Consider the following 15,674-nt stretch of genomic DNA (forward strand, 5'->3'; position numbering starts at 1 on the left):
GTATAAGTTTTGCGACACTACTTGCCAATTCCTTACGGTAACATGACTAAGCAAAAAAATGCAAAACAAATAAAAAGGGGCACTCGCGGAAAAATGGCTAACATTCTAATATACGGCATTTCAGAAAAAAAAAATTCAGCCACGGGCTAGGCAAACCATCAAGGCACATTTTCCGACAAATAATCATCCAAATGAATAATTACTCTGTGATAGTTCCATAGTACGTAGTAATTTTGAAAGAAATGGGAAAAAACAAAAAAATGGCAATCACAGGAAAATCGAACACATACCTATATATACGCCATATCTGGCTAAAAAAAGAAGATAGGCATGGGTAGCCAGATCATCTAGAAACACTTTCCAACACTATAAAATTATAAGTTTTGCGACACTACTTGCCAATTCCTTACGGTAACATGACTAAGCAAAAAAATGCAAAACAAATAAAAAGGGGCAATCGCGGAAAAATGCCCAACATTCTAATATACGGCATCTCAGATAAAAAAAAAGACATGCACGTGTTAGCCCAACCATCAAGGCACACTTTCTAACACAAACATGAAAAAAAAATCAATAATATACGGCAATTCCTTACTACGTAGTAAATTTTTACAAATATTGAAAAAAAAAACAGAAATTGGCAACCGCAGTTAAATACCCAATATACCAATAACTACGTCGTATCTGACAAAAACAAAATCACGCATGGGTAGCCAGATCATCTAGACACACTTTCCAACACTAAAAAAGCAAAAGTTTTACGATACTATTTCGCAATATCTTACGGAAAAATGACTTGGCAAAAAAATGAAAAAAAATGAAAAAGGGACACTCGCGGTAAAATGCCCGACATTCTAATATACGGCATCTCAGATAAAAAAAAAGACATGCACGTGTTAGCCCAACCATCAAGGCACACTTTCTAACACATAAACATGAAAAAAAAAATGAATAATATACGGCAATTCCTTACTACGTAGTAATTTTTACAAATATTGAAAAAAAACAGAAATTGGTAACCGCAGTTAAATACCCAATATACCAATAACTACGTCGTATCTGACAAAAACAAAGTCATGCATGGGTAGCCAGATCATCTAGACACACTTTCCAACACTAAACAAGCAAAAGTTTTACGACCCTATTTGGCAATATCTTACGGAAAAATGACTTGGCAAAAAAATGAAAAAAAATGAAAAAGGGGCACTCGCGGTAAAATGGTCCTCGTGGTGATGAACGACATTTTAACTAAAAAAAAAATCATGCACATGGTAGCCAAACAATCCACCAAGACTTTCCACAACTGATAACCTATACAAGTTGCACCATTCTACGACAATTTCATAATACGTAATAACTTTGATAATTATGCAAACTACCTTAGAAGGGTAAACTCGGTCGCGAACGACCCCGACGCGTCTCAGAAATCGGGGAAGGAGTACAGCTACAGCAATGCACTTCTGGACACTACTAGAGCGTGTAGGGGAGACACCTCCTGCAGGTCGATCACCCACAAATTCAGTCACGGGGGTGAGTCACGTGAGAAAAACCTGTTTTTTTTGACGCTCGGGGTCGCAAACGACCCATCGTACCTATCCAGGGTTAAGTAGAAATTTCATAAACCCTATAATGGCTGAGTTCGTTAAGAGGGAAAAAAGGAAAGCCCATTTTAGTAGTGAACAGACATTTATTTGTTAAAGACAAGCAAATACAAGGTAAAACATGGATGTGCCATAAATTTTCAAATTACTGTAAATGTTGTGCTATGGCAGTGACAAAAGATGTTTATCTCTAAAGAACATAATGATTCAGGTGATCCAGCTGAAATAGAAGTGCAAAAATTTATGGAAAAAGTCAGAGAACTCAAAAGGTACACGTGACTTCCTTCATATAATTTCAAAAGCATCTTCGGATATTAGTGAATCCGGAGCTCAAGAATTGCCAACTGTAAACAGTATTAAGCTGTCAATTAGAAAAGTTCGCTCGCAAGAAAATTGTGGACTATCTACACCCAATCATAGGAAGGATATAGTGTTTTCAATTGAATATATGAAGGCTTTCAAGAATGAAGATGTTCTTCTTTTTGACTCGGGGTCTGGAGGAAGAGAGAATATTAATATTTTCCACACACGCAAATCTTGATGTTTTAACTTCGTGTCGGAATTTGTTCAGCGAAGGTACTTTCAAAACTGTCCCGACACGACACTGTTTGAACAACTTTATACTACACATGAAACTTTTGAAAATTTAGTAGAACAGGAGTTATCTTCACCCGAATTACTTCCGGTAATAGATTATTTTGAAGATACGTGACTTGATCGACCAGGTAGACGAAATGCTTGTAGTTCACCTTTGTGTGATATAAATATTTGGTCTTGCTTTGAAAGAGTTAAGAATAATCTCCCAAAGACAAATAATTCGATTGAAGGTTGGCATCGAGCCATTTCTTAGCAAGATGGCACTGCTCACCAATCATTATGGAAATTCATCGATGCACTTAAAAAAGAACAATCTCTCAATGAAATTAAAATTGTAAAATTAAATAGAGGTGAAGAATGTGAAAGAAGCACCCGGAAATATAAAGAAAGTACGCGGCGTCTCAAGAAACTAGTTGACAATTTTGAAGAATATCGAGACGAGATCAAGTATCCTCGTACAGTAATTAAGGATGTAAGAAAATGTCTGATTTCCTTTTTTTTTATTAGAATTGCTTGTTAATTGCTTTTGAAAAAATTATTTGCCATAAATGGGCAAAGATATGCAAATAAAACTTTAATAAATTTAAGATTTCGAAAAAGTGCTGATTCGAATATCTTGTGATTCGATCAATTGTAAATTCGAACAAATACACATCGAAATCGCCCGCACACGGTATTGGAGATAATAGATCCTAAATACTTAAATTATTCCACCTCACTAATCCTTTCTCCTTCTAGTGATATTCCCTCTTCCATTTCATTTTCCGTTCTCATCATATCTGTCTGTCTTCTATTTATCTTGATCCCAACCTTGTGTGATATTTCATGCACTCTGGTAAGCAAGCATTGCAAATCCTGTGGTGTTCTGCTAGTAAGGACTGCATCATCAGCATACTCTGGGTCTGCTAATTTCCTATTACCAATCCAGCCCAATCCTTACCACCATCTCTAACTGTTTTACGCATTACAAAATCCATGAGAAAGATAAACAACATAATTGACAACGCTTTCCCGTGGATTACTTTACTGTTCACTGGAAATCCATTTGATAAGATTCCACTAACATTAACTCTGTAATTCCTATGCTCAGGAACAAACTAAATAAAATTTTCATATTTAAGAGGAATGCCAGGAGAGTGCAAAATTGGATGGTGCACACTATCAAAGGCTGTTTCATAGTCCACAAATGCCATCAAAAGGAATTTCTATATTCTACGCAATGCAGTACAACATGCCTCAAAATGAAAATTTGTTCAGTAAAACTTCTACCTTTTCTAAACCTGGCTTGTTCATCTCTCAGCTTTTCATCAGTCTTTCTCTCTACTCTCTTTAGAATAAGCATACTATATATTTTAATGACAACTGACGTATGTTTGATGCCTCTGTAATCAGTCAGGTCTTCTTTTTTGCCATTTTCGCCAACACACTTTATCGACATTCATCAGGTTTTGCCCAGATGCTGAAGCCTTGATGAGGATGGGGGCTTAGGGATTAGCAGCTGGGCTCTAATGAACAGTGGGAACTACTTTCCCACTGGACCTAGGTGCCCAGCTGTTGATCTAACTAAATCAGTCAGCACTTTCTCTTTTCCTTTTGGTTATTTCTTTTTTTCTCTCATCTCTTCCTATTGGGCACGATATCGTTGATGACTTTGGCTTGTTTGATTATACTGTGGGACGGACGGCATTCCATCTCAACCTGTGCCAATTTAGACGCCATCACCCTCTGGTAGACCCCATTGGGTACAAACCAAGTCTGTTAAGAGTTGGGCTCTAGTGATCCGGTTTTAAGTCACTCATATTTGCGGATAATGGGTGACGCCAGGCATTGGAGTCGCCAGTGGGAGGGGCTAACCACCCCCACAGACCAGTGTACACCAACCTTAAGAGAGGCAGCCCCTCTCTAATAGAGGACTGGTCCCCGCTGAAGCCTCTTCACGTGTTGGGCCACATGGGATAGGAGGACTGACATCCTCCGATAAGAGGTGGATAACCCAGCTTGCCTTTTGAAAAAAAACCAACCCCTCTGTTGACGACCTAGGAAATACAAACATGAACCTCGGTACAGACAGCTCCAACTTGGGTTCTAATATTGTTACATTAGAATCTTATTCACGTCATGTGAATGATAAAACACTAGAGAAGAAGAGATAGAGAAAGAAAGTGAAAAATGATGACAGTACAGAAAGATATAGAAAAGTCGAAGTATTACCTGGTCACTATGAAGTAGTGAATTATGAAAATTTTTTATCTTCGAATTTGAAAACGGAAGAAATGATCGTGTAAATTTTTTTAAAGCTAATAGGGAAATAGCTACTTTATGTGGAGGCCAGCCAAAAATTCTACTCGTGGGAAATGGAAGTCTCTTGATAGAGACACTATCCCCATTACAAGGTGAAAGGTTAAAAACACTTACAACATTGGATGGTCATAGTGTAAAATGCGTTTCGCACCCTACTTTCAACCAGAGTAGAGGTGTGATATATGCTCCAGCATTACTGGATATAGAGGAAAAAGAAATTGAGGATGAACTGAAAAGTCAAGTAGTAAAAGTAGTCAGAATGAGAAAGAGAGTTGGAGAACAAAGTATTCCTCTTGCTACTTTGATTATAACATTTGATCAGTGCAGATTACCAAATGTTATAAAAGCATGTTGGCTATCTTTGAAGTAAAACCATATACTGTATCCCTTCACCGTTGCGATGTTATGATTGCCAAATGTATGGCCATTTAAGCCAGAAATGCAAGGAAAAACTAAACAATAAGCCAGCTGTTTGTGCCAACTGTGGAAAAAGTAGTCATGGAGTATGCATAGAAAACCCTGACTGCATACATTGTGGGGAAGCACACCCAGCTACATCTAAAAGCGCTGTATTAAGTTTATTTTTGAAAAAGAAATTCAGGCCATTAGGACCATGGAAAGGGTTACTTTTAAAGAGGCTCCTAAAAGATCTCTTGAAAACCAGATAAGACCAGGGCAACCTTTTTCAATGGTTCTGAAGAAAAACTTGCCAAACCACACAGACGAAAATTATATTTCTACTTCTAAGATAAAGAAACAAATAAAGTAGGTAAAAAGGTTGAAAGTCCCATCGAAAATCTATATCCAGAAATTGTAGAAAAATCAAAACAGATACTTAAAGATCTGAAAGTTATTCAAAAGCCAACTACTCCAATTCTAAACAATAGTACAAACCTCTCTCCTTGCCTGATCTGATGGAGGTTCCACTTGAAACCAAAGTACCTGGTGAATCTTTAGTGGGGAAGGTGCAAAAACCTGACAGATCACAACCTTTTAATCGAAAAAGAGAGAGACCTCCATCTCTCTCGCCTCCTACCATAAGAAACATTAAAGTCACGACTTCAAATAAATATGATATCTTGTCTGCTGATGTTTTTGATCAACTAGAAGATGAATTGAACCAATCAGAAATTCAAGTTGAGGTCCACCATCATCCTCAACAATTAGATCAAAAGGACACAAAGAAAAAGGGGAACACAAAACCCATTATATCAAGATCCTCTCTAGAGATACCACCGGGAAATATTGTTAGATCAAATATTGCCAATGAGAAGACTTCATCTAAGGTGTCTTCCAAAAAATAAAATATAGTTTTTTCCTCCATTCTGCAATGGAATTGCCAGGGTTTAAGGGCGAAATATGAAGAACTTAAGCTCCTCATACGTGAGTACTTTCCTATAACTGTATGTCTACAAAAAAGCAAGCTATATGCTAATACTCCTTGTCCTCGAGAGTAGTTAGCTATAGGACACCATATGATCAACGAGCAGGGAGCCACGTGGGAAGTCTTATATATATTCATCAAGATGTTCCCCAAATATCTTTGTCTATCTGTACCCCTCTGCAGGCAGTGGTTGTACAGATTGATATAGGGAGAAAATACACAATCTGTTCTCTTTACTTGCCTCCAAATGATAACATCTCATATGATATAGTAGAAGTGATTAAACAACTCTCATAACCTTTACTCTTACTAGTAGATCTTAATAGTAGACATCCTTTATGGGGTGATTTTTTGGCAAACGCAAGGTGTGATATATCATCAATTTTGGAGAATGAAGATGTCGAACTCCTTAATACAGGAGAGGCCACACATTTTCATGTTCAGACAGGTACCTTGTCCTGCATTGACCTATCAGTTGTAAGCTCTAACTGTCTTCTTGACTTTAATTGGAGAATATTAGATGATTGGCATACTAGTGATCATGCACCAATCATTATAAACACCAACAATGGTCCACCTTTACAGAGATCACCTCGATAGAATCTTGATAAGGCGGACTGGGATAGATTTCGGGAGTTAAGTGAAATTGAAGGAAATGCAGAACAATTTGAAAGTGTTGATTATGCCATAGACTTACTTAATGGAACTCTTCACACAGCAGAAGTGAATTCCATTCCCAAAACAACAGGGATATTCAGACGACGACCAGTCCCCTGGTGGTCATCAGAACTAACTGCCCTGTACAGAGCCACAAGAAAGTCTTTAACTCGATTGTGCATGCGCCGTACTGAGGAGAATTTATTCATATACAAGAAATGTAGAGCACAGTTCCATCGTGCCATGAAAGAAGCTAGGCGCCAGTCTTGGATGTTGTTTGTTTCCTCCATTAACAGTAGAACACCAACATCATCTGTGTGGAGGAAAGTCAAAAAGATAGCAGGCAAATTCACCCCAAACCCACTACCAGTGTTAAAGGTAAATGGCCAGTATATGGCTGAAGCAACTGAAGTTAGCAATACCCTGGCTGACTATTTTTCAAATGTATCGTGCAAGTGTGAAGCAGCTCCTGGTCACCAGTATAGGAGCATTGAGGAAAAGAAAGTTTTAAATTTCGCAACAAGAAAGCAAGAGTCATACAATTCTCCTTTAACTGAAAGAGAATTTGATTCTGCTCTTGCTACGTGTAACGATACAGCCCCTGGACCCGATGGAATTCCATATGCAATGATTGGACACGTACCTTTTAATACAAAGTTATTTCTTTTAAGCATTTTTAATAGAATATGGCATGATCATAGTTATCCAAGTGTTTGGAAACTAGCCATTATTTTAGCCTTTTTAAAACCTGGTAAGGACAAGTTTTTAGCAGCAAATTATAGGCCCATTGCATTGACATCTTGTTTGTGCAAAATCATGGAGAAGATGGTCAATGTAAGACTGATGTGGTACCTTGAAAAGAAGGGTATTTTATCATCCATTCAATGTGGATCCAGAAAAATGCATACAATGACTGATGTGCTGATACGACTTGATTCCTCCATTTGTGAAGCCTTTGCTTCCAAACAGCTCCACGTGACTGTCTTTTTTTTTTTTTTTTTTATCTTGTAAAGGCATATGATACCACATGGAGATATGGTCTACTTAAAAGAATCCATGAGTTTGGATTAAGAGGAGAGCTACCACTATTTATTCAGTTATTTCTTTCACATAAAGTTTTCCAAGTGAGAGTTGGGGAAACTCTATCAGAGAGTAAATGCCAGGAAGGAGTTCCTCAGGGTAGTGTGCTGAGTGCAACCCTTTTTGCACTAGCGAATATTGGAATATCCTCAGTCATTCCCCGGGATGGTCTCGCAACATTATTTGTGGATGATCTCTCCATATCATGGCAATGGTTGAGAGAAATATACAACTCTCTATTGATAAAATTATCCAGTGGGCCGATATGAATGGATTTAAGTTCTCGACAAGTAAAACTACAATTGTCCATTTCTGTCGTATCCGGGGAGTACATCCAGACCCGGGTATATATATATCAAAGGTCAACGGATCCCATGTACAAGTGAAGCTAAATTTTTAGGGTTGATATTTGATTGTAGGCTTACATGGGTTTCTCACTTGAAAGCATTGAAAGCTAAATGTCTTGAGGCTCTGGATCTTTTAAAAGTATTTTCCCATAAATCATGGGGGGCAAACCGCAATACTATACTATACTACAAGATTATACAAGACCTTGATTTTTTCCAAAAGTAGTCATGGATGCGAAATATACTCCTCAGCCTCCCCAAGCCGGTTAAAAATATTAGATTCTATACATCATGCTGGTATTAGATTGTCCACAGGAGTGTTTAGAACCTCACCTATCACAAGTCTCCTCGTTGATGCTGGGGAGTTGCCTCTAGACCTTTACCGAATGTCCTCTATTATTCGGTATTGGTTTAGATTGCAAAGACTCCCTAATTCTTTAGCCTTTCAGACTACAAGCCTTGTAAGGCACTCAACATACTTAGAGTTGCACCCAAAATCTCCTCAACCTTTTGGGTTTTGGGTGAAACAATTATTAAACAATCTGGATATAATTAAAATTAAGGTGCTTCCATTCAAGGTATCATCAACGCCTCCATGGAAATTACCTGATGTATCTTTTTGTGGATACTTTATTGGAGTTAAGAAGGATATGACTGACTTAGAATCCAGGTCTCTTTTTATGGAGCATGTTGCAGAACATAGGGGATCGACATTTATTTATACTGATGGCTCCAAATCTGATGCTGGCGTTGGATTTGGAGTACATAGTAATGATTTTAATTGTAGAGGTGCACTTCCTCAAACCTTCCATACTTAACTTACTGCCGAACTATATGGCATACTAACCGCTATTGAGAAAATAGCTTTGGAAAAGGAGGGTAATTTTACAATTTTTAGTGATGCAAGGAGTGTTCTTCAAGCTTTAGAAGTTTTTAATTCTAGTAACCCTCTAGTTTCAAAGCTTTTAGAATGGCTTTTTATTATTGGACGGAGAGGTATAATGGTTTGTTTTGTTGGGTTCCAGCACATTTAGGTGTGTCTGGGAATGAGAAGGCAGATTTACTGGCGAAGAATGCGGCATCCGAGTTGCTACCAAGGAGGTATCCCATTCCCTTTAATGATTTCCTACCTTACATCAAGAAATTGGTTTGCAATAAATAGCAACAGCACTGGGATAGTCTAGATGGCAATAAAATGACGGAAGTAATAAATATCATATCACCTTGGAGGTATAACATGTTAGCCCAAAAATGGGAGACTTCTCTTTGTCGTCTCTGTATTGGTCACACACGGTTGACACACGAGTTTCTGCTGAAGGGCCAACACCAACCGTATTGCGAGGACTGTTTAGTACCTTTAACAGTGAGGCATTTGTTGGCCGAATGCCCTAATTATAATAACTTAAGAAATAGATATCTGTTTGAGGCTCAAGGTGAGGATGGCAGGTTCATGCTTGCCAAGATTCTTGGACATGATGTGTCCTACTATGCGAGTGGCATTTTTATATTTATTTCAGAAGCAGGTCTCCTGAAAACTATTTAACTATTATAATGACTTCTTAACATTTATGGTTTTAATTAAATTCTTTATTTTTCATATATAATAAATGCTATTGGCGTCAATGACCTTAGATGTCAGGATGCCAGAAAACTTTCAATCAATCAATCAATCATCAGGTTTTGCCTCTTCATGCCACATTCTACAAAATAATCTTGCAAGTATTGTGGGGGTTACTTCATTTTCGGCCAGTATCATCTCAGTAGTTATTCCATCTTAACCAGGGGCTTTCCATCTCCTGAGTTTTTTTAATGATAGCTTCGACTTCAGACACACTGAATTCATTCATGGACAAATTAAGGTCTCCATCAGCTTCAGATATATCATTCAAATTATTCCCTTCATATCTCCTATTCATGTCTTTACTAGAGTGTTCCATCCAACGATTGTTGGGCACTATGTGTATTGACTGCCTTATGACCATATATCATAGGGTGAGTAAAACTGAATATGCTACAAGTGCCTACTGATGGAAACGACTATAATTGTTAAAGACAAATCTCCTTGGTTTGATGGAGAGACTTTAGAGAAATGACAGAAAAAAAACGTAAAGAAAGAAAGTGGTATCGGTTAAAAACAAAGTACATGGGTGGCATACAAAACTGCAATGTGGAAGTATGATTACCTACTAAGGAAAAAAGCAGATATTTTAAGAGAAAGATCAGTGAAGCAGCAACTGACATAAATAAGTTGTATTGTCTCCTAAATGGTACTATGGGAATGTAAATGATAAAAAAGGCTACCAGAGGGGTACAGTAACCAGGGACTAGCAAATAATTTTCTTTTATCCCTTAAAAACAAAATAGAAAATATAACTAGGTCATTTGCAAATATTCAGCATCAAATTAATGCTACACCAGATACACAGATAAAATTAACGAGATTCAATAATATAACGAAAGACATTGTCATCAGGATTATCTAGAGAGCAAAGAAAACAAACTGTGTGATCAATCCAATGCCAATATCGGGAGTAATTGGAAAAAGAAACTTTTTTAGTTTAGCTGATATAATTGTGAGAATAGCAAGTACAAGCATCGAGGTGTGTAGGTTTACCAAATCTGAGAAAATGGCTATAGTCAAATCGGTTCTGAAAAGTGTTCTATTCTGTCATGAATTAAGTCTAGAATATGTAATTCTTTAACAACTAATTAGTCTTTTAGAAGAAATATAAGCTTTACCAGACAACCAGTCTGCTTACAGAAAAATTATACTCTATGGAGACAGCTCCCTGTTCTGTTGTAAATGATATGCTTGAAATAATGGAGGAAAATAAATGTGATATTGGTTGACAGAAATTACTGTTCGCAAACTGGAAACTCATTCATCACATGAACCTTTAAACAGAGGGGTACCTCAGGGGAGTGTGTGTACTGGACCAGGGCCAAATGTTATTCTGTTCCTATACTATTGGTCTACCGTAAATACTACAAAAGCATGGTGTGAAGTTCAAACTATTTGCTAATGATACACAATTTTACTTCTCCATAAATGATATAGACGACACTACTAAAACTCTAAACTGAATTCTTGCCAGTGTTTGGAAATGGATGACAGTCAAGCAACTAAAATTAAATGAAAATAAAACTGATTTTATGGTGGAAGAGATCACTCCTATATTAAATGATTTACACTGCCTGCCTATTAAAACGAGAATTTAGTTTAAAATATGCACAATAACCCATCAAGTTATCAGAACCGAACATCCAAAATATCCAAGAGAATTGCAACATGTTCTGCAGTCAACAAATCATGTTGACACGAGAATAGTTATAGATGGGTTTAAATCATTAGAACCTAGATAATTTCCTACTGTAGGCTCTAGGGCCTTTAACTATTCGGCTCCAAGACTATACAGTAAGCTCTCATGAGACATCCAAAAGATTGAAGATATTAAGGCTTTCAAGAGGAAACAAGAACTTTTTGTTCTGTGAGTGCTTCGATGGAGACGATTTAACAATAAACGAGCAATATGCGGTGTGAAATGTTGAATGCTTTTGAACAAACATGATAAAATGACTGTGAAGGTCCTGTAAAGAGTAGTGCTGTATAGGACTAGACAACTAGCCCTTAAAGTAAAGTAAAGTAGCATTGTTTTTCTTCATTTTCTGTTGTTATATCAGCTCCATCTCTCTGTTTTGATGGGTATATGCTTCTTCCTTGCTAGTAGATATTTTGTTAATAATTCTATGAGCGATTCTTACACCATAACCACTCCATGAATTTATAGGTTTTTCAGCTTCATCTACTCTCCTGTCTAAACATTCTCGCCAGTCATTCCTGGCTTTTCTTTTGGCCTCATTATTAATACTGGAAAACTTAGTATTCTCTACCTTGTAATTTTCATTACATCATCGAAAACTTTCAATAATCAATTTCTGTCTTTGTCTCCTTTTGATAGTATCCCACATATCCATGGCTTTTTCCTTGTAGCTGAGTGTCCCAAAACTTCTTTACCAACTGACTGATATATGTTCTTAATATCTCACAATACTTTGTTAGTTGTCCGCTCTACTGTTTGACAGAACAACTTTAAAAAATTGAAAATTATTTTATTGTTTCTATGTATGCATAAACATAGCGTACATGCTCTCCAGAAGTTTTAGCCAATTAGTTTTACAAATAATGAAGATAGAGCAGTCTTCAAATAATGACGTCAGCCTTACTGCGTCATCTGCATGACTGAGTTTGACAGAAACGTCATTGCGTGTTTATTTTTGCATATATATAGCGATATTTCCACTTATATTCTGAAATCTACCAATGGAAGGCATTGGTAGAAGGTAGGCGAACTAAAACTGCAATCTACAAGAACAGTCAGAGTTTGCAAAGACGTATGGAAGTTATAATGCATGTGTTGTTTACTTGCAGTTTATATGTATATTGTGTTTTCACAACGTCCTCTTGAACTTTATAGCAAGGCTAATGTTACCTAATGTCAAAGAAAGAATAAAAAGTAAGCAGAGTGCAACAAAAAAGAACCAAGACGAGAGGGAAACATGAAAAAGATTACAAAGTTGGAACATTCTAACTAAAACTCTGGCAACAATGGGAGGCCGCTGACCTCGTTTAGGGTGTATTTATGTAGGAATAAGCAATAAGAGTACAAAGTAAGGTTATCATAATGTCATTTTGATTTTTTTAAGAATCGAGAATTTATAGCAAATCTTTGTGAGCTGATAACTCGAAAACACTTATTCACACTTGGGTAAATTTTTCTCACTTATTTATTGTTTGATTTTAGAGAGAAAGATATAACTGAAAAGAGGAATATGTGCCAGAATTTAAATTTTCCTTTTTTCGCTTTTTTCATGATTATTTTACTTCTAGACGAAGAAAATAAAAAAAAAATCATTAAAAAAAGTAAAAGGAAAATCTAAAATCTCTCACTCAAAATTATTCGATTTATAACGAAGTTTTGAAGGTATGATTTTCATTACAATTGGTGTCATATTAGTGGAGAAAAACGTACCTAAAGTTTTTTTTATAAAAATAATGATTTTTGCTAATAAATCAAAATTTTTGGATCAAATTACTTGAAATTTTAATATGATGAAAGTATTGTATATGTCTACAACATATATAGATTTTTTTTTATTTTGAATTATTAGAAAAAAAAATGGTGGACATAGCGTACGGTCCCCTTAAAGCCTCTAAAACTGCAAATCAGTTTCTACATTCAGTTGCAAATGTTTCTCTGTATTCATCTTCAAGAAGCTTACTTTTATCAAACCTAGGTATTCTATCTACCTTTCTGTTGAATGCTTTCAGTTTTAATATCAGTGTGGCAATGAAAAGCTGTTGAGCGCTACCAATATCTGCACCTCTATAGCTTCTAACATTTCTCAGAGTACTCCGTCACTCTTTTATTATTATTATTATTATTATTATCATTACTATTACCTGCTAAGCTACAACCCTAGTTGGAAAAGCAAGATGCTATAAGCCCAAGGGCCCTAACAGGAAAATAGCCCAGTGAGGAAAGAAAACAAGGAAAAATAAAAAATTTTAAGAACTGTAACATTTAAGTAAATATTTCCCATATAAACAATGAAAACTTTAACAAAACAAAAGGAAGAGAAATGAGATAGAATAGTGGGCCCGAGTGTACCCTCAAGTAAGAGTTCCTCTAACCCAAAACAGTGGAAGACCATGGTACAGAGGCTATGGCACTACCCAAGACTAGAGAACAATGGTTTGATTTTGGAGTGTCCTTCTCCTAGAAGAGCTGCTTACCATAGCTGAAGAGTCTCTTCTACCCTTACCAAGAGGAAAGTAGCCACTGGACAATTATTTGACAAAATTGTTTGGCAATCTCAGTGTTGTCAGGTGTATGTGGACAGATGAGAATCTTCAAAGAATAGGCCAGACTATTCGGTGTATGTGTAGGCAAAGGAAAAGTGAACCATAACTAGAGAGAAGGATCCAATGCAGTACTGTCTGGCCAGTCAAAGGTCCCAATACTTCATTGCCAATATTATTGGCATTGTGATCTATTTGATTTCTGTAATTGCCACATGATGAAGTCCATATAAATATGTGGATGTTATGCTTAAAAATAGTACCTCCAATCACAAAATTGTTTGTTGAACAGAAACTTGTGAAATATGCTCCATTTTCATGTACAACTTTGCCAAGACCCCTAACACCCATCACATTTGGTATACCTAGATTATTCCTACCAACTTTAGCATAGAAGTCACCAGTGACAATTTTCAATCAGGATGACGTAGCTCGAGCCCAAAAAAGGGATTTTGACATAGGAAAAATCTATTTTTTGGTGAGATAGCCATGTCGTCCTGATGGACCATCCCCTAATAATTCTTAGTGTGAGGCCTCGTATCATGCGATGGCTGCTACTGAAATGGCAAACCAGTGAACATGTTTTCGGCACACTGGGGTCGGAGTTGTAACGGCTCTCTTTCCCACGTATCCAATCCTATCTCATATCTTTCAAGACAAGGTTAAATCTTTTCGGAGAAGGATAGCCGTAGCTTGTTTTAAAAATGACCCTGTATCATACACAGGACAACATTGAAATTGCCAAACACTACTTCTTCACTCTAAAGGGTAATTTGAACTGTTATTATTCATTGTCTACTTTCCTCTTGGTAAGGGTAGAGAGACTTTAGCTATGGTAAGCAGCTTTTCTAGGAGAAAGACAAACCAAAATCAAACCATTGTTCTATAGTCTTGGGTAGGGTCATAGCTTCTTTACCATTGACCTTTCAATTACAAGCTCTGACTGCCTTCTCCATTTTGACTGGAGAACGTTAGATGATTGGCATACCAGTGAAGTATCAAACTTTTTCCAACTAAGGTTGTAGCTTAGCTAATAATAATAATAATAATGATAATAATATAAACTCCATCAATAATCCACCTTTACAGAGATCACCATGATGGAACCATGACAAGGCGGACTAGGATAGATTTCAAGAGCTAAGCAAAATTGAATGGAATGGAGAACAGTTTCAAAGTTTAGATGCCATAGACTTACTGAATGGAACTCCTCATACAGCCGGAGTCAGTTCAATACCTAAAACCACAGGTTTATTGAAATGTTGATTAGTCCCTTGGTAGTTTTCAGAATTAACTGCCTTGCACTGAAATACAAGAAAATCTTTTGACTCAATTTCATAGAGGCTATACAGAGGAGAACTTAGTAATATACAAGAAATATAGAGAACAGTTCCGTCGAGCAATGAAAGAAGCTATTCACCAGCCTTGAATATCTTTTGTTTCCTCGGTCATTAGTAGAACACCACCATCTTATGTGTGAAGGAAATTAAGAAAAAAATATAGCAGGAAAGTTTACCCCTAACCAACTTATTAATATACAAGAAGTGAAAAGCACAGTTCCATTGCGCAATGAAAGAAGCTAGGTGCGAGTCTTGAATATCTTTTGGTTCCTAAGTCAATAGTAAAACACTGCCATCTTATATATGGAGGAAAGTAAAAACCAAAATAGCTTGCAAGTTTACCCCCAACCCACCACCCATATGAAGATGAATGGTCAGTATGTGACTGGATCACCTGAGGTTAGCAGTGCATTGGCTGTACATTTCTAAAATGTATTGTGCAAGTGTGAAGTAGGTCACCAGTATAGAAGTATTGAAGAACAAAAAACTGTTAAATTTCACAACAGG

General features: G+C 36.7%; 1 protein-coding gene across 2 annotated transcripts in view; it reads left to right on the forward strand.

Annotated features, from left to right (window-relative positions):
• Positions 1-15,674, forward strand: part of TTLL12 (Tubulin tyrosine ligase-like 12) — a 799,864-nt gene that overhangs the window by 778,840 nt on the left and 5,350 nt on the right. The window lies entirely within an intron of this gene.

The sequence above is a fragment of the Palaemon carinicauda genome, chromosome 9 (genome assembly GCF_036898095.1).
Source record: "Palaemon carinicauda isolate YSFRI2023 chromosome 9, ASM3689809v2, whole genome shotgun sequence".
Classification (NCBI taxonomy): Eukaryota; Metazoa; Arthropoda; class Malacostraca; order Decapoda; family Palaemonidae; genus Palaemon; species Palaemon carinicauda.